Source organism: Lissotriton helveticus, chromosome 9 (assembly GCF_964261635.1).
Source record: "Lissotriton helveticus chromosome 9, aLisHel1.1, whole genome shotgun sequence".
In the NCBI taxonomy this organism is placed as follows: Eukaryota; Metazoa; Chordata; class Amphibia; order Caudata; family Salamandridae; genus Lissotriton; species Lissotriton helveticus.
The window spans coordinates 62008865-62029121 of NC_136070.1; positions in this window are offsets into that span (position 1 = coordinate 62008865).

Consider the following 20257-nt stretch of genomic DNA (forward strand, 5'->3'; position numbering starts at 1 on the left):
CCCACTGACCTATACAGCTACTCACAACCCACTCTCAGAGGTTACAGTTAGGAAATACATTTTTTAAAAACCTTTGAAATTCACTGAAAAACTAAAGGTTACAGGAAAGGTATAGTTAGGAAATAACATTGAAAAACGTAGAAATTCACTGAAAAAAACAAAGGTTACAGGGACATTATAGTTAGGAGATAGAGTTAAGAAAACCTTAGAAATTCACTGAAAAACCAAAAGTTGCAGCGACTTTATAGTTAGGTTCAGATTTTACATGCACAAACCACATAAATTCAGCAGTTATAGTTTCCTGAGCTAACTATAACTTACGCCCCTGCTGTGCATTGCTCATGACAGCACATTTTACATCACTCATGAAATGGTGAGTGACATCTTCCACAGAACAACTCACACACCCACGTACACACCCACTCAACCAATCACCCACCCACACAACCACTCTTACCCAGTCACAGATCCATACAAGCACTCACACACCCATACAACCACTCACACGCCTACTTTAAGACTGACACAACCACTCATACACCCACAAAATCACTCACAGACCCATACAAACACTCACACACCCATACAACCACTCACACATCCACACAACCACTCTCACCCAGTCACAGATCCATACAACCACTCACACACCCATACAACCACTCACACACCTACTTAAAGACTGACACAACCACTCACACACCCACAAAACCACTAACAGACCCATACAAACACTCATACACCCATACATCCACTCATACACCTACACAACCACTCAGACACCCACGCCCACACCCATACAACCACTATCATAACCACTCACAAACCCACAGAGCTACTCAGACACCTACTCACACACCCATACAACCACTCACACACCCATATGACCACTCACACACCCACTCAAACATCCATACAACAACACACACCAACACACACTCCCATACAACCACTCAAACAGCCATTCATATACCTAGAAAACCACTCACAAACCCATTCACAGACCGATTTGGCCACTCACATACCAACTGACAGACCTAAACAACCACTCACACACCCAGTGACAGATGCATACATCTACTCACACACCTATACAGTCACTCAGACACCCTCCCACACACTGATATAGACAGTCACCTAGCCACTCAGATGACATGTTAGAAACAGGATCACTCATTAGTAGTACATAAAGAATAGTAATGTAACTTAACATATATCTTTAAGTCTCAGAGTAGTTTGCTAAACACTTACACTCATTGGATGATGTCATCAGTGATGCAATTTGAGATGTCATCAGTGAGGTCACTGACCATGTCATAAGTGTTGTAATATGTGAGTTCATGAACAGTGCATTGTGGGGGTGTAAGTCATAGTTAGCTCAGGTGTAGGAAGGTGGAATCTGACTGCATGGTTACCCCCTATTTTTCCTGGTGCTTTGCTTCTTTTTGACTAGTCTGACTGGGATCCTGCTAATCAGGACCCCCGTTTATCTGCTTTTTCCCAAAATTGGTTGTGCAAGTACTTTAGGTACACTCCAGATTGGATTCTGGGGTACCCTTATCAGTCCCTAGCATATGGTATACCATGTACCCAAGTCATAGGTACTTCAGAGGCCTCCCAGGGGCTGCAGCATGTATTGTGCAACCCCTGAGAGACCATTCAAAATGACACCACAGGTCTGCTACTGCAACCTGTGTAAGGTGGTGCATGCACCCCTTACTCAGATATAGGTTACCTATATCTATTCTAAATCACTGCACATATGAACCTATCAGTCACCCCTATAGCAGGCCTTAACAATCCTGAAGGCAGGGTGCTGGGTTTTATGTGAGAGCGTGCCCCTGAATGAGCAGAGCCCCTCTGCAGCCTTCAGACCCTATTTTACTGGGTTGTCTGTGATGCAGCCAACCATATATATTTAAGTGCATTATAACCTTGAGGTAAATGCTAACTTTAAAACAGCTGCTTAGAAACATGTTGTATTTGGTGTTAAACACCTTGGAATCATACCTCCACACCAGTAACTGGTGTGGGAGGTATGATTCTACCCTACAAGAGGGACTTATGTGAAACACCGGTACACCCGGTAACGGCTTTCTCGACCTGGGCATCACAAAATAGATGCTGCCAGCCACAGACATGAGTCTGCCCTCCTGCTGCTGAGTCGAGCTCGAGCAGGGGAAGGCCTGACAATAGGTTTTCTGTCACAGGGAGGGGTGACCACCTCACAGACAGGCTTTAGTGTATTGGGGCTGGGTGGGTGCACTGTCAGAGTGCCAGAAAGTCTGCACTGGGGGCACATTTGGTGCCCCTGTGCATAGTCCAGCTCAAACCGGTTGCAGGAGCCATTTGCTCCTGCATGAAACTGGACAAAGGACATGGGTGTAGCAACCCCTCTGTCCTGACCCTCCCATAGGTGGGTCCCCAGAGTTTGTCCCACCCCTTCCTTGGGTATAAAGTAGGAACTCTGACTACAGGACTTTAAATTTTACCTGGACTAAACTCTGCTACAGAAACCAAGTATTTCAACAATCTACACTGCGCTGGATGACTGAAGAATCTCAATTGGAGTAAAGGAGTTACTCCCCTGGAAGGCAGACACCTTTAACGCATCTGACCTCTTTGCATCTCCCCAGCTCCTGGGGACTCTGAAGATTTCTGCAACACAGGAGGTGGGTTCCTGAGTGGTCCCTGAGGTCGATCAGTTCTCTCAGCAATCCTGAGACCCGTATCGCTCGTGGGGACTATGCAACTCGAACCTCTGTGCACCGTGTACTTTTGCAGCAGCATATGCGTTTTGGTGATCCCTGAGGCTGTGCTTTGGGCTACGTGTAGTCCTGACCCAAGCAGTATTTCCACTGAAGATTTACGGCCTACACGCCACGAGTGTTCCGTGGGCTGGTATTTCGTGATTCCGCTCGAGGTCCCTTCGCGATCCTTGGTCTGTTGGTCTGTGGGTCCCTGTGAAGGCAACTTTGACTTTACTTGAGCTTTTCTGGTTGCTCCAGATGTGCCCTGACTCTCCATTGCTTGAAGAGTCCCCGGGACCTTACCGGTCCTCACTGTAACCTGTTTGCTCTGCCCACGTTGGTTGCAGTTGCCAAGGCTTATTGGTGTTCGATCCGGACACTGACCCCCCAGCACTCGACATCCTTTATAGGACAGCTAACCTCCAGACTTTGGTCATCATCGACGTCTCCCGGTCCCCGTGGTTGCAGAGTCAAGCATCCAATGTTCTCACCTGAAATACCCGGTGGGACATTGGTGGGCATTCATCTATCGTGCCCCTGATCACCCTGAAGTAAACCAGACTCTGTCCCCTCTGCTTTCAGGTTCTTCTCATCTCGGATCCAGGCTTGGTTCCCACCGGACACTTTTCATCTTCCCAGCAGCAGCACTTCTTCGCATCACGCCATTGAAAATGACGAGGGGTTCCGACACCACTTGACCCCTATGCACCCAGCTCCTCTGGGGTAGGTAACACGGGTACCTCGGTACTCACAAGGGTGCTGGCCTTAAAACCTTGTATGTTCCAAAGGGTTTGATTGAAGTCCTCTCCGAAGTGTCCTTAAAATGTAAATTTCAAACCGCGACTTTCCCATAGAGTTGTATGGAGCTCGCGTTTGTGTTCTCACACTGCACCCGTTCTCCGTGGGCCCCCTGTGTCACTACTTTGGGTGGTTCTATGTGCTCTAGGCACTGTGTCTAGTGAAGTTGTGGTTTTTATACCACTTTCTTAGTATATAGTCCGGTCTCCCCCTGGAGCCCGCTGTGTATTGTGCTATTTGCTATCGTTCTATTGAATTAATATTGTGTGCTTTGTTCTCTAATCTCATAAAGAGGTCAGTAGAGAGTGTTTAGTAATAAATATATATATATTTTACATATCTCTTGTGTGGTTCTCCTTTCATTTGGTCATTCAGGAGGTTCTGATCGGGTAAAACAAGCTGCTTTAAATTCCTTCGAGACTTAGCCTGAAGGCTGCTCTCCACAGCTTCCACTAAGATAGCTTTCTATAAAGGTTGCCTTTAACCTAATCATGAATAAGGGTCGTTTGGACTGGTGCAAGTTGCCCACTTTAATTAGTGGACAGTATATACCAACTTCTCACATTGGTGGCAGCGGTGAGATCATTTTTCCAGTGGCCTGGCTTTTTACAGACAAAGCAATAGGGTTTCTTTTCAGGAGAGGAAGGAGTTTGGGACCCACCCCCAGAAGAGGACTTTTGGGGCCCTGTAGTGGATTTATCTTTTGATTTATCCCCACCTTTCTCTTGATTGTTGGAAGAATCTTTCTTCTGGTCACCGCCCTGATTCTTTGGCTTTTCCCTGGTTCTGACCCATTTGTCTTTTGTGAAGTAACAAGGGCCCCCTGGTAAGGATAAGAATCCTGGGTCAGGGAAAACATACAATATGAAGGTAAACACCCAGGCTATCAGTTGAACAAAAACCAGCTATGTACTCAACTGCATAATTCCCAAAATTAGAAACTTAAACCATAACACAGACAAACATAATGATATCAAAAATAGTATTTTTTAATAAAAACAAAGATAAATCTATACAATGTGAATATACAGTTATAATGGATTGTTGATAAAACAATGATGTATTTCCTAATTAAAGAAAACATAAATTTAAAACATGTTAGAAGGACAGTGATACATGTCTTTTCTACAGTTACTGTGGCTGTTGGATTTGAGTCAACGCGTTTCGACACGTCGTGGTGTCTTCCTCAGGACAGTTATACTTTCAGCCAATATGTCTACAAAGAACAAAATACTATTAGTTCTTATATTTTTTTTAGAATCAATGTCACAGTTTATAGTTTCATTTTAGACAGTCAAAATTGATGATTGATATTAGTGAACCTAAAAATCAGTATCCATTTCGTTTTGTGATATTTGGTTCATTTCAGTTAACATGGGAATATCGATTACAGTTCATTGTTTGACTTTGAGTATTCTTTAATACATAGCATAGTGCACATGGTATACACTTACATTGGAGGTGACGTGGGGGGAACAGGCCTAGACAAATGCAATTTCTTTTTGATATAATTTGTTTTGTCCAAGGTATATAAATGTTTCGCTATTGATATTCATTAGAGATCTTGTTCACATTTTGATTTAATGACAAGGATTTTTTAATATTCAACCTTCTATCACAAGTAGGTAAAAGGAACCCAGAATAAAGTTTAAGAAAAGAATAGATAAGTAAAAGAAAATCTACAGAAAAGGATAACAACAACGATCATTAATTTATTTCTTATAAGGGTTCATGTATTAATTTAGACCACACCTAAAACTGGTATCCTAGCTTCTATTAGCTCATGTTTCTAGTACTGCATCTCTATTTGCAACAGTACTTTCTTGCATATGAGCTGCTATAAGTAAATTCCTATTTTTATTTTCCCAAGATATTAGGTTTCCTATAACTTTACCTGACTACGTTCTTTCTTCAAGATTTGGCAGTCAATATCTTCAATTAAAATCAGAGTGATTGAGGCACCGTTATTTTCGTTCCCTAAAAACCGGCATGTGAGACCTGCAGGAGAAATAATTACAAGTTTCTTAATCGCCCTTCTATTTAATTTTTTATAAAACATGATAGAGAGCGGCATCTGCTCATCCACATAGTCTCTTTTTGTTATATTATCTACCTTAATATTAAGGGTTCACTGCTCCCATCTCAATCAGGCTGTATTTCCACTATGCTGTGGTTTTCTTCAATTAAACGAGTTTCTTCTAAGCTATGGATAAAACCAACTACTCGTCATAATAAGACATAGAAGTCTTACACTGATACAAAAATCGACTTGCAGTGACATCTTTTCTCACCTTATTAGAGAAATGGAAACTTCAAATGTGCAGTTTAAAAACCCATCGGGCAGTAACTTGATAATTTTCAAACCCAAAATCCGTAGTGCCTTTAAGAAATTCCAGCTCCCTGCGTAGAGCGGCAACTGTTTAGGGAAAGTGAAATACAGCACATGTTTATCTATTCGGACAAGTATTTTACAGCCCGCTTTTGTTAGAATCCCCTCGGGTCGGTAAAAGCGTCCTGTCTTCATACCTTTAAGGAATCTTGTTTCCAACGAACGGACCGTTAGGGGTTCCCGCTGTTTGAAGACAGCGCTGCCCGAAAGCGGGTCTCCTCGTTTCTTCCCTTTTCACTGCGGGGACCAATAGGTAATGATAATGCGCGTTCACTTGTAGACGGGCTCTATTTTTTTTAGTAGAGTACCTGAGAGGTTTAAACCAAAACTTGCATCAGTTTATGGACTATTCTAAATCTATAACTCCAAGCTATTACGAGCTAGGGGGATCATTTCTTTTCCTGCTCACCTTTCTCGCGCTCTTTCTCCCTCTGGGGATGGTCCAATCAGCGGGCGGCTTGTAACGGCGGGAATCGAAGGGATTCACAAGCCGTAATTCTATTGGTATTTATACTCTACCTTGTTGGCCTCATTATTCTAAAACTCCTCCCATGTTTAAAGCTGCAACTACCATTTTACCCCTGTGGTTTATTTCAGACACAGAAAAGGGAAAAAAACGGATTCTTTTCGCATAACAATCTATTTTTCTTTGTTCTTCTGCATCAGTTGGTAACTTATTTATTTGGGATAAAAATCCTAATCTCCTCATATTAAAGAGGTCACGGTCTTTAAAGGTTGCTTAATTAGTATAATAGGATGAAACGACCTCTACATTAAAATAGAGTTCCCTCTATATTTTAATGGATGACATCTTTACAGTTATTTGAGATCTTGTTCCATCTATCTGTGATTTATTGATTTTATCATATTATCGCATTTGACCACGGGCATTCTAAATTCAGGCCATGTTCATATGTGTCAAGAGTAAAAATCCAATATAGTTCTCGCTTCTTCCTAATCTTTTCCCCTCCTGTGTTATTTGGCAACTGTATTTTCTCTAAAATACGCCATTTTATTTCTTCGGGAGAATGTCCAAAGTCCAAGAAGTGGCTGACTAAAGGCGCAGTTATTTTTTTCGTTTTTATTGCTGACCGATGCTCGGTCAGCCTTGTTTTTATAGCTCTTCCTGTCTCGCCAACATATCCTAAATGGCAAGGACATGTAATGAGATACACCACATTTTGTGTGTTACATGTCCACAAGTCTTTTGCCTTTATTTCTACATTGTTCAGGGTCATTGTCTCACCGAGAAGGATGTTCTTACAGGACTTACATGAACCACAACTTGATGTGCCTTTTATTGGGTTGTTATTCTGGAAGGACCTCTGTACAAATGGTGGTTTTTCAGAAATTTTACTGAATCTGGATCGGACAATTTGATCCTTCAAGTTCCTATTGCGCCTATGCGCATACATAGGTTTGGGTATTTTTTGTTGGGTGTTATTCAGGTTCAGTAGGTGCCAATTAGAATTTATAATCTGCCTAATGCTCCCATCTATGGTAGAGTGTTTTGTTATACAGACCAAATTCGGGGCATTTTTAATTCGATTTGAATTTAGGAGTGCATCCCTATCGTAGAATCTAGCTCTCTTGTAAGCCTCTCGTACTAAGCGGCGTGGGTAGCCTCTTTGTAAGAATTTGATTTTCATGTTCTCTGATTGTAAATCATAGTCTCTTAACTCGGTACAGTTACGTCGTACCCTCAAAAATTGGGAGAACGGAATACTGTCCTTTTGACACTTCGGATGGAAACTTTTGAAGTGCAACATTGTATTCCTGGCGGTAGGTTTAGTATATAAGTCAACCTGTAGTCTGCCCTCACCATTCTTGATTAAGATGTCAAGGAATTCTACCCTATCTTTGTTAGTATGGGCAGTAAACTTCAGGTTTACATCTGCCTCGTTCAGCCATAGAAGGAATTCCTCGAGAGTCTGTTCCCCATTGGTCCACACAAAGAAAATGTCATCTATGTAGCGGTACCAATGGGAAACAGACTCGAAGAATGGGGCCATTTCATTAAAGATATTTTTTGTTTCGAAAGCAATCATGTAAATGTTAGCTATTGAAGGAGCCATCGAGGCTCCCATGCTGACTCCCTTTGTTTGTAAAAACAGTTGCTCACCAAATTCAAAACAGTTTTCTGTAAGTACAAGAGTTAGACATTCCCTTATGAAATTGCTACAGCAAGGGATCTGATGTTCTTCAATAAACCATAATGTCGTCTCTATTGCTCCAATTTGTGGTATGTTACTATATAGTGACTCGATGTCAAGAGTCACTAAAATATCTTTCTGAGGATTAAATTGGAGGTTCTCCACTTTTTTTATAATGTCACCTGTGTCCTTAATATAGGGGGGCGATAACGGGATATATGGGCGCAAAATATTGTCTAGATATTTCGAGACAGCCTCCAAAGGGGTCCCTATCGTTGATACTATTGGACGGTATGGAGGATCTGCTTGGTTTTTGTGGACCTTGGGTAGTCCATAAATGCATGATATTTTCCCTTCAGATTTATTTAGGTAGTCAAATTCCTTTTTGTTTATAATTCCTGTTCCTAAGACTTTAGTTGTTATCTTATTAATTGTTTTCACTATCCTATTTGTGGGGTTCAGCTTAATCTTCTTATAGAATGTCAGATCGTTAAGCATCTCCAACATTTTGCTTTCATATCTTAAGGTGTCTATTAAAACTATTCCTCCACCTTTATCACTACTTTTCACAGTGACAGATTTGTTGGTTTTGAATTTGTTTATTGAGTCATGTTCATCTTTTGAGATGTTATAGGTTGGTTTGGGGACAAATTTCAAAGTTTGATCTAATTTACTTAAAACTGCTTTCTCAAAGATAGCAATCTCTGGACCTACCTGTTCTAGGGTTGGTGTAAAGGTGGATGGTAGGGCAACTATATTAGGGGATATATTATCCAATGTTAAAGGGTCATTCTCTGCAAAGTATCTTTTTAGCCTAATTTTTCTGAAAAAGGCATGAATATCCTGATACAGTTCAAAGATATTCACCTGAGTATGGGGGACAAAGGATAGTCCTTTTGATAGAATTGAGAGGTCGGAGGGTGCTAAGTTATAGGAGGAGAGATTAAATATCGGGATTACATCCCGTTCCTCCAGTATTGCTTGCTTCTTGTTTCCAGGTACTGTTGAGGTTCCTGGGCATACTGGTGATTTTGGTAGTTCCCTCTCGGTGGGTTTTGGAATCTCACTCTTCTCCGTCCCCCTCTCCCCCCTCTGTTCCCTTAAAAAGGACGACGGTTGCCTCTGTGATTGTTTCTTGGATCAAAAGGTCTATCATCGTGGAATCCCATCCCCCCTTCCTCCTCAGATTCAGGATCTGAAGAATCAGAGAAGGTATTGATTCTCTGTTGAGTTTCGTATCTTGGTGCCCCATGTTGATAATCTGACTTAAAAAAACCTTCCACAAGATACGGATAAGTCCGTTCTATGGTGTAGAACCTTTTATCCTTGGCAAATTTTTCCTCTTTTCTTTTTCTTAGATAGTCTGAAAATGAGGCAATATCCTGCTTTACGATGTCAAATTGTTTGTTTGCATCCTCAACTGTTGTTGATTTTTTAAGCTTTTCTTCAAGTTCCTCTATTTCTTTTCGTATATCTGTGGCCAGATCTTTTGCTGTAGAAATTATCAGGATCATTAAATCTCTGGAGCAGCGAGTAGCAATCATGCTCCATTTGTTGAGAAAGGTCTTGATATCAACAAAGAGTCCAGGAATATTCCTAACTCTCAGTCCCAAGGGGATTATTCCATGCTTAAGATAATTCAGCATGAATTCCCCATGGGCTTCTATCCTTATAAGTTTTTTTTGGAGATCTAACAGCTTGTTAGTGTCACTATTATTAAGGGAATTATTTGAAGAGCTATTTCCAAACGTAGCACTAGTGCCCACTAAGGTGGCAAAGTCCTCGTCTGAAAACCCAAAGGTTTGAAAATGGGCCATTGGTTATTGGAGGTGCTTAATCGTAAAACTTTAATTAATAGGTGGCAGGATGAAAAAAGAGAAATAGAAGAAGAATAGGAGACAGTCAAGGATCCCACAAAGATATATTCACTGAGATAGAAGGGTAAATCCCCAAGTTTCCTCCAGATTGATAAGACTAAAAAAGCAAAAAGCCCCGCACGGATGAACCGTGGGTATAATATTTTGTGAAGTAACAAGGGCCCCCTGGTAAGGATAAGAATCCTGGGTCAGGGAAAACATACAATATGAAGGTAAACACCCAGGCTATCAGTTGAACAAAAACCAGCTATGTACTCAACTGCATAATTCCCAAAATTAGAAACTTAAACCATAACACAGACAAACATAATGATATCAAAAATAGTATTTTTTAATAAAAACAAAGATAAATCTATACAATGTGAATATACAGTTATAATGGATTGTTGATAAAACAATGATGTATTTCCTAATTAAAGAAAACATAAATTTAAAACATGTTAGAAGGACAGTGATACCTGTCTTTTCTACAGTTACTGTGGCTGTTGGATTTGAGTCAACGCGTTTCGACACGTCGTGGTGTCTTCCTCAGGACAGTTATACTTTCAGCCAATATGTCTACAAAGAACAAAATACTATTAGTTCTTATATTTTTTTTAGAATCAATGTCACAGTTTATAGTTTCATTTTAGACAGTCAAAATTGATGATTGATATTAGTGAACCTAAAAATCAGTATCCATTTCGTTTTGTGATATTTGGTTCATTTCAGTTAACATGGGAATATCGATTACAGTTCATTGTTTGACTTTGAGTATTCTTTAATACATAGCATAGTGCACATGGTATACACTTACATTGGAGGTGACGTGGGGGGAACAGGCCTAGACAAATGCAATTTCTTTTTGATATAATTTGTTTTGTCCAAGGTATATAAATGTTTCGCTATTGATATTCATTAGAGATCTTGTTCACATTTTGATTTAATGACAAGGATTTTTTAATATTCAACCTTCTATCACAAGTAGGTAAAAGGAACCCAGAATAAAGTTTAAGAAAAGAATAGATAAGTAAAAGAAAATCTACAGAAAAAGATAACAACAACGATCATTCATTTATTTCTTATAAGGGTTCATGTATTAATTTAGACCACACCTAAAACTGGTATCCTAGCTTCTATTAGCTCATGTTTCTAGTACTGCATCTCTATTTGCAACAGTACTTTCTTGCATATGAGCTGCTATAAGTAAATTCCTATTTTTATTTTCCCAAGATATTAGGTTTCCTATAACTTTACCTGACTACGATCTTTCTTCAAGATTTGGCAGTCAATATCTTCAATTAAAATCAGAGTGATTGAGGCACCGTTATTTTCGTTCCCTAAAAACCGGCATGTGAGACCTGCAGGAGAAATAATTACAAGTTTCTTAATCGCCCTTCTATTTAATTTTTTATAAAACATGATAGAGAGCGGCATCTGCTCATCCACATAGTCTCTTTTTGTTATATTATCTACCTTAATATTAAGGGTTCACTGCTCCCATCTCAATCAGGCTGTATTTCCACTATGCTGTGGTTTTCTTCAATTAAACGAGTTTCTTCTAAGCTATGGATAAAACCAACTACTCGTCATAATAAGACATAGAAGTCTTACACTGATACAAAAATCGACTTGCAGTGACATCTTTTCTTACCTTATTAGAGAAATGGAAACTTCAAATGTGCAGTTTAAAAACCCATCGGGCAGTAACTTGATAATTTTCAAACCCAAAATCCGTAGTGCCTTTAAGAAATTCCAGCTCCCTGCGTAGAGCGGCAACTGTTTAGGGAAAGTGAAATACAGCACATGTTTATCTATTCGGACAAGTATTTTACAGCCCGCTTTTGTTAGAATCCCCTCGGGTCGGTAAAAGCGTCCTGTCTTCATACCTTTAAGGAATCTTGTTTCCAACGAACGGACCGTTAGGGGTTCCCGCTGTTTGAAGACAGCGCTGCCCGAAAGCGGGTCTCCTCGTTTCTTCCCTTTTCACTGCGGGGACCAATAGGTAATGATAATGCACGTTCACTTGTAGACGGGCTCTATTTTTTTTAGTAGAGTACCTGAGAGGTTTAAACCAAAACTTGCATCAGTTTATGGACTATTCCAAATATATAACTCCAAGCTATTACGAGCTAGGGGGATCATTTCTTTTCCTGCTCACCTTTCTCGCGCTCTTTCTCCCTCTGGGGATGGTCCAATCAGCGGGCGGCTTGTAACGGCGGGAATCGAAGGGATTCACAAGCCGTAATTCTATTGGTATTTATACTCTACCTTGTTGGCCTCATTATTCTAAAACTCCTCCCATGTTTAAAGCTGCAACTACCATTTTACCCCTGTGGTTTATTTCAGACACAGAAAAGGGAAAAAAACGGATTCTTTTCGCATAACAATCTATTTTTCTTTGTTCTTCTGCATCAGTTGGTAACTTATTTATTTGGGATAAAAATCCTAATCTCCTCATATTAAAGAGGTCATGGTCTTTAAAGGTTGCTTAATTAGTATAATAGGATGAAACGACCTCTACATTAAAATAGAGTTCCCTCTATATTTTAATGGATGACATCTTTACAGTTATTTGAGATCTTGTTCCATCTATCTGTGATTTATTGATTTTATCATATTATCGCATTTGACCACGGGCATTCTAAATTCAGGCCATGTTCATATGTGTCAAGAGTAAAAATCCAATATAGTTCTCGCTTCTTCCTAATCTTTTCCCCTCCTGTGTTATTTGGCAACTGTATTTTCTCTAAAATACGCCATTTTATTTCTTCGGGAGAATGTCCAAAGTCCAAGAAGTGGCTGACTAAAGGCGCAGTTATTTTTTTCGTTTTTATTGCTGACCAATGCTCGGTCAGCCTTGTTTTTATAGCTCTTCCTGTCTCGCCAACATATCCTAAATGGCAAGGACATGTAATGAGATACACCACATTTTGTGTGTTACATGTCCACAAGTCTTTTGCCTTTATTTCTACATTGTTCAGGGTCATTGTCTCACCGAGAAGGATGTTCTTACAGGACTTACATGAACCACAACTTGATGTGCCTTTTATTGGGTTGTTATTCTGGAAGGACCTCTGTACAAATGGTGGTTTTTCAGAAATTTTACTGAATCTGGATTGGACAATTTGATCCTTCAAGTTCTTATTGCGCCTATGCGCATACATAGGTTTGGGTATTTTTTGTTGGGTGTTATTCAGGTTCAGTAGGTGCCAATTAGAATTTATAATCTGCCTAATGCTCCCATCTATGGTAGAGTGTTTTGTTATACAGACCAAATTCGGGGCATTTTTAATTCGATTTGAATTTAGGAGTGCATCCCTATCGTAGAATCTAGCTCTCTTGTAAGCCTCTCGTACTAAGCGGCGTGGGTAGCCTCTTTGTAAGAATTTGATTTTCATGTTCTCTGATTGTAAATCATAGTCTCTTAACTCGGTACAGTTACGTCGTACCCTCAAAAATTGGGAGAACGGAATACTGTCCTTTTGACACTTCGGATGGAAACTTTTGAAGTGCAACATTGTATTCCTGGCGGTAGGTTTGGTATATAAGTCAACCTGTAGTCTGCCCTCACCATTCTTGATTAAGATGTCAAGGAATTCTACCCTATCTTTGTTAGTATGGGCAGTAAACTTCAGGTTTACATCTGCCTCGTTCAGCCATAGAAGGAATTCCTCGAGAGTCTGTTCCCCATTGGTCCACACAAAGAAAATGTCATCTATGTAGCGGTACCAATGGGAAACAGACTCGAAGAAAGGGGCCATTTCATTAAAGATATTTTTTGTTTCGAAAGCAATCATGTAAATGTTAGCTATTGAAGGAGCCATCGAGGCTCCCATGCTGACTCCCTTTGTTTGTAAAAACAGTTGCTCACCAAATTCAAAACAGTTTTCTGTAAGTACAAGAGTTAGACATTCCCTTATGAAATTGCTACAGCAAGGGATCTGATGTTCTTCAATAAACCATAATGTCGTCTCTATTGCTCCAATTTGTGGTATGTTACTATATAGTGACTCGATGTCAAGAGTCACTAAAATATCTTTCTGAGGATTAAATTGGAGGTTCTCCACTTTTTTTATAATGTCACCTGTGTCCTTAATATAGGAGGGCGATAACGGGATATATGGGCGCAAAATATTGTCTAGATATTTCGAGACAGCCTCCAAAGGGGTCCCTATCGTTGATACTATTGGACGGTATGGAGGATCTTCTTGGTTTTTGTGGACCTTGGGTAGTCCATAAATGCATGATATTTTCCCTTCAGATTTATTTAGGTAGTCAAATTCCTTTTTGTTTATAATTCCTGTTCCTAAGGCTTTAGTTGTTATCTTATTAATTGTTTTCACTATCCTATTTGTGGGGTTCAGCTTAATCTTCTTATAGAATGTCAGATCGTTAAGCATCTCCAACATTTTGCTTTCATATCTTAAGGTGTCTATTAAAACTATTCCTCCACCTTTATCACTACTTTTCACAGTGACAGATTTGTTGGTTTTGAATTTGTTTATTGAGTCATGTTCATCTTTTGAGATGTTATAGGTTGGTTTGGGGACAAATTTCAAAGTTTGATCTAATTTACTTAAAACTGCTTTCTCAAAGATAGCAATCTCTGGACCTACCTGTTCTAGGGTTGGTGTAAAGGTGGATGGTAGGGCAACTATATTAGGGGATATATTATCCAATGTTAAAGGGTCATTCTCTGCAAAGTATCTTTTTAGCCTAATTTTTCTGAAAAAGGCATGAATATCCTGATACAGTTCAAGGATATTCACCTGAGTATGGGGGACAAAGGATAGTCCTTTTGATAGAATTGAGAGGTCGGAGGGTGCTAAGTTATAGGAGGAGAGATTAAATATCGGGATTACATCCCGTTCCTCCAGTATTGCTTGCTTCTTGTTTCCAGGTACTGTTGAGGTTCCTGGGCATACTGGTGATTTTGGTAGTTCCCTCTCGGTGGGTTTTGGAATCTCACTCTTCTCCGTCCCCCTGTCCCCCCTCTGTTCCCTTAAAAAGGACGACGGTTGCCTCTGTGATTGTTTCTTGGATCAAAAGGTCTATCATCGTGGAATCCCATCCCCCCTTCCTCCTCAGATTCAGGATCTGAAGAATCAGAGAAGGTATTGATTCTCTGTTGAGTTTCGTATCTTGGTGCCCCATGTTGATAATCTGACTTAAAAAAACCTTCCACAAGATACGGATAAGTCCGTTCTATGGTGTAGAACCTTTTATCCTGGCAAATTTTTCCTCTTTTCTTTTTCTTAGATAGTCTGAAAATGAGGCAATATCCTGCTTTACGATGTCAAATTGTTTGTTTGCATCCTCAACTGTTGTTGATTTTTTGTGCTTTTCTTCAAGTTCCTCTATTTCTTTTCGTATATCTGTGGCCAGATCTTTTGCTGTAGAAATTATCAGGATCATTAAATCTCTGGAGCAGCGAGTAGCAATCATGCACCATTTGTTGAGAAAGGTCTTGATATCAACAAAGAGTCCAGGAATATTCCTAACTCTCAGTCCCAAGGGGATTATTCCATGCTTAAGATAATTCAGCATGAATTCCCCATGGGCTTCTATCCTTATAAGTTTTTTTGGGAGATCTAACAGCTTGTTAGTGTCACTATTATTAAGGGAATTATTTGAAGAGCTATTTCCAAACATAGCACTAGTGCCCACTAAGGTGGCAAAGTCCTCGTCTGAAAACCCAAAGGTTTGAAAATGGGCCATTGGTTATTGGAGGTGCTTAATCGTAAAACTTTAATTAATAGGTGGCAGGATGAAAAAAGAGAAATAGAAGAAGAATAGGAGACAGTCAAGGATCCCACAAAGATATATTCACTGAGATAGAAGGGTAAATCCCCAAGTTTCCTCCAGATTGATAAGACTAAAAAAGCAAAAAGCCCCGCACGGATGAACCGTGGGTATAATATTTTGTGAAGTAACAAGGGCCCCCTGGTAAGGATAAGAATCCTGGGTCAGGGAAAACATACAATATGAAGGTAAACACCCAGGCTATCAGTTGAACAAAAACCAGCTATGTACTCAACTGCATAATTCCCAAAATTAGAAACTTAAACCATAACACAGACAAACATAATGATATCAAAAATAGTATTTTTTTATAAAAACAAAGATAAATCTATACAATGTGAATATACAGTTATAATGGATTGTTGATAAAACAATGATGTATTTCCTAATTAAAGAAAACATAAATTTAAAACATGTTAGAAGGACAGTGATACATGTCTTTTCTACAGTTACTGTGGCTGTTGGATTTGAGTCAACGCGTTTCGACACGTCGTGGTGTCTTCCTCAGGACAGTTATACTTTCAGCCAATATGTCTATAAAGAACAAAATACTATTAGTTCTTATATTTTTTTTAGAATCAATGTCACAGTTTATAGTTTCATTTTAGACAGTCAAAATTGATGATTGATATTAGTGAACCTAAAAATCAGTATCCATTTCGTTTTGTGATATTTGGTTCATTTCAGTTAACATGGGAATATCGATTACAGTTCATTGTTTGACTTTGAGTATTCTTTAATACATAGCATAGTGCACATGGTATACACTTACATTGGAGGTGACGTGGGGGGAACAGGCCTAGACAAATGCAATTTCTTTTTGATATAATTTGTTTTGTCCAAGGTATATAAATGTTTCGCTATTGATATTCATTAGAGATCTTGTTCACATTTTGATTTAATGACAAGGATTTTTTAATATTCAACCTTCTATCACAAGTAGGTAAAAGGAACCCAGAATAAAGTTTAAGAAAAGAATAGATAAGTAAAAGAAAATCTACAGAAAAGGATAACAACAACGATCATTCATTTATTTCTTATAAGGGTTCATGTATTAATTTAGACCACACCTAAAACTGGTATCCTAGCTTCTATTAGCTCATGTTTCTAGTACTGCATCTCTATTTGCAACAGTACTTTCTTGCATATGAGCTGCTATAAGTAAATTCCTATTTTTATTTTCCCAAGATATTAGGTTTCCTATAACTTTACCTGACTACGATCTTTCTTCAAGATTTGGCAGTCAATATCTTCAATTAAAATCAGAGTGATTGAGGCACCGTTATTTTCGTTCCCTAAAAACCGGCATGTGAGACCTGCAGGAGAAATAATTACAAGTTTCTTAATCGCCCTTCTATTTAATTTTTTATAAAACATGATAGAGAGCGGCATCTGCTCATCCACATAGTCTCTTTTTGTTATATTATCTACCTTAATATTAAGGGTTCACTGCTCCCATCTCAATCAGGCTGTATTTCCACTATGCTGTGGTTTTCTTCAATTAAACGAGTTTCTTCTAAGCTATGGATAAAACCAACTACTCGTCATAATAAGACATAGAAGTCTTACACTGATACAAAAATCGACTTGCAGTGACATCTTTTCTCACCTTATTAGAGAAATGGAAACTTCAAATGTGCAGTTTAAAAACCCATCGGGCAGTAACTTGTTAATTTTCAAACCCAAAATCCGTAGTGCCTTTAAGAAATTCCAGCTCCCTGCGTAGAGCGGCAACTGTTTAGGGAAAGTGAAATACAGCACATGTTTATCTATTCGGACAAGTATTTTACAGCCCGCTTTTGTTAGAATCCCCTCGGGTCGGTAAAAGCGTCCTGTCTTCATACCTTTAAGGAATCTTGTTTCCAACGAACGGACCGTTAGGGGTTCCCGCTGTTTGAAGACAGCGCTGCCCGAAAGCGGGTCTCCTCGTTTCTTCCCTTTTCACTGCGGGGACCAATAGGTAATGATAATGCGCGTTCACTTGTAGACGGGCTCTATTTTTTTTAGTAGAGTACCTGAGAGGTTTAAACCAAAACTTGCATCAGTTTATGGACTATTCTAAATCTATAACTCCAAGCTATTACGAGCTAGGGGGATCATTTCTTTTCCTGCTCACCTTTCTCGCGCTCTTTCTCCCTCTGGGGATGGTCCAATCAGCGGGCGGCTTGTAACGGCGGGAATCGAAGGGATTCACAAGCCGTAATTCTATTGGTATTTATACTCTACCTTGTTGGCCTCATTATTCTAAAACTCCTCCCATGTTTAAAGCTGCAACTACCATTTTACCCCTGTGGTTTATTTCAGACACAGAAAAGGGAAAAAAACGGATTCTTTTCGCATAACAATCTATTTTTTTTTGTTCTTCTGCATCAGTTGGTAACTTATTTATTTGGGATAAAAATCCTAATCTCCTCATATTAAAGAGGTCACGGTCTTTAAAGGTTGCTTAATTAGTATAATAGGATGAAACGACCTCTACATTAAAATAGAGTTCCCTCTATATTTTAATGGATGACATCTTTACAGTTATTTGAGATCTTGTTCCATCTATCTGTGATTTATTGATTTTATCATATTATCGCATTTGACCACGGGCATTCTAAATTCAGGCCATGTTCATATGTGTCAAGAGTAAAAATCCAATATAGTTCTCGCTTCTTCCTAATCTTTTCCCCTCCTGTGTTATTTGGCAACTGTATTTTCTCTAAAATACGCCATTTTATTTCTTCGGGAGAATGTCCAAAGTCCAAGAAGTGGCTGACTAAAGGCGCAGTTATTTTTTTCGTTTTTATTGCTGACCGATGCTCGGTCAGCCTTGTTTTTATAGCTCTTCCTGTCTCGCCAACATATCCTAAATGGCAAGGACATGTAATGAGATACACCACATTTTGTGTGTTACATGTCCACAAGTCTTTTGCCTTTATTTCTACATTGTTCAGGGTCATTGTCTCACCGAGAAGGATGTTCTTACAGGACTTACATGAACCACAACTTGATGTGCCTTTTATTGGGTTGTTATTCTGGAAGGACCTCTGTACAAATGGTGGTTTTTCAGAAATTTTACTGAATCTGGATCGGACAATTTGATCCTTCAAGTTCTTATTGCGCCTATGCGCATACATAGGTTTGGGTATTTTTTGTTGGGTGTTATTCAGGTTCAGTAGGTGCCAATTAGAATTTATAATCTGCCTAATGCTCCCATCTATGGTAGAGTGTTTTGTTATACAGACCAAATTCGGGGCATTTTTAATTCGATTTGAATTTAGGAGTGCATCCCTATCGTAGAATCTAGCTCTCTTGTAAGCCTCTCGTACTAAGCGGCGTGGGTAGCCTCTTTGTAAGAATTTGATTTTCATGTTCTCTGATTGTAAATCATAGTCTCTTAACTCGGTACAGTTACGTCGTACCCTCAAAAATTGGGAGAACGGAATACTGTCCTTTTGACACTTCGGATGGAAACTTTTGAAGTGCAACATTGTATTCCTGGCGGTAGGTTTAGTATATAAGTCAACCTGTAGTCTGCCCTCACCATTCTTGATTAAGATGTCAAGGAATTCTACCCTATCTTTGTTAGTATGGGCAGTAAACTTCAGGTTTACATCTGCCTCGTTCAGCCATAGAAGGAATTCCTCGAGAGTCTGTTCCCCATTGGTCCACACAAAGAAAATGTCATCTATGTAGCGGTACCAATGGGAAACAGACTCGAAGAAAGGGGCCATTTCATTAAAGATATTTTTTGTTTCGAAAGCAATCATGTAAATGTTAGCTATTGAAGGAGCCATCGAGGCTCCCATGCTGACTCCCTTTGTTTGTAAAAACAGTTGCTCACCAAATTCAAAACAGTTTTCTGTAAGTACAAGAGTTAGACATTCCCTTATGAAATTGCTACAGCAAGGGATCTGATGTTCTTCAATAAACCATAATGTCGTCTCTATTGCTCCAATTTGTGGTATGTTACTATATAGTGACTCGATGTCAAGAGTCACTAAAATATCTTTCTGAGGATTAAATTGGAGGTTCTCCACTTTTTTTATAATGTCACCTGTGTCCTTAATATAGGAGGGCGATAACTGGATATATGGGCGCAGAAAGATATTTTAGTGACTCTTGACATCGAGTCACTATATAGTAACATACCACAAATTGACTTATATACCAAACCTACCGCCAGGAATACAATGTTGCACTTCAAAAGTTTCCATCCGAAGTGTCAAAAGGACAGTATTCCGTTCTCCCAATTTTTGAGGGTACGACGTAACTGTACCGAGTTAAGAGACTATGATTTACAATCAGAGAACATGAAAATCAAATTCTTACAAAGAGGCTACCCACGCCGCTTAGTACGAGAGGCTTACAAGAGAGCTAGATTCTACGATAGGGATGCACTCCTAAATTCAAATCGAATTAAAAATGCCCCGAATTTGGTCTGTATAACAAAACACTCTACCATAGATGGGAGCATTAGGCAGATTATAAATTCTAATTGGCACCTACTGAACCTGAATA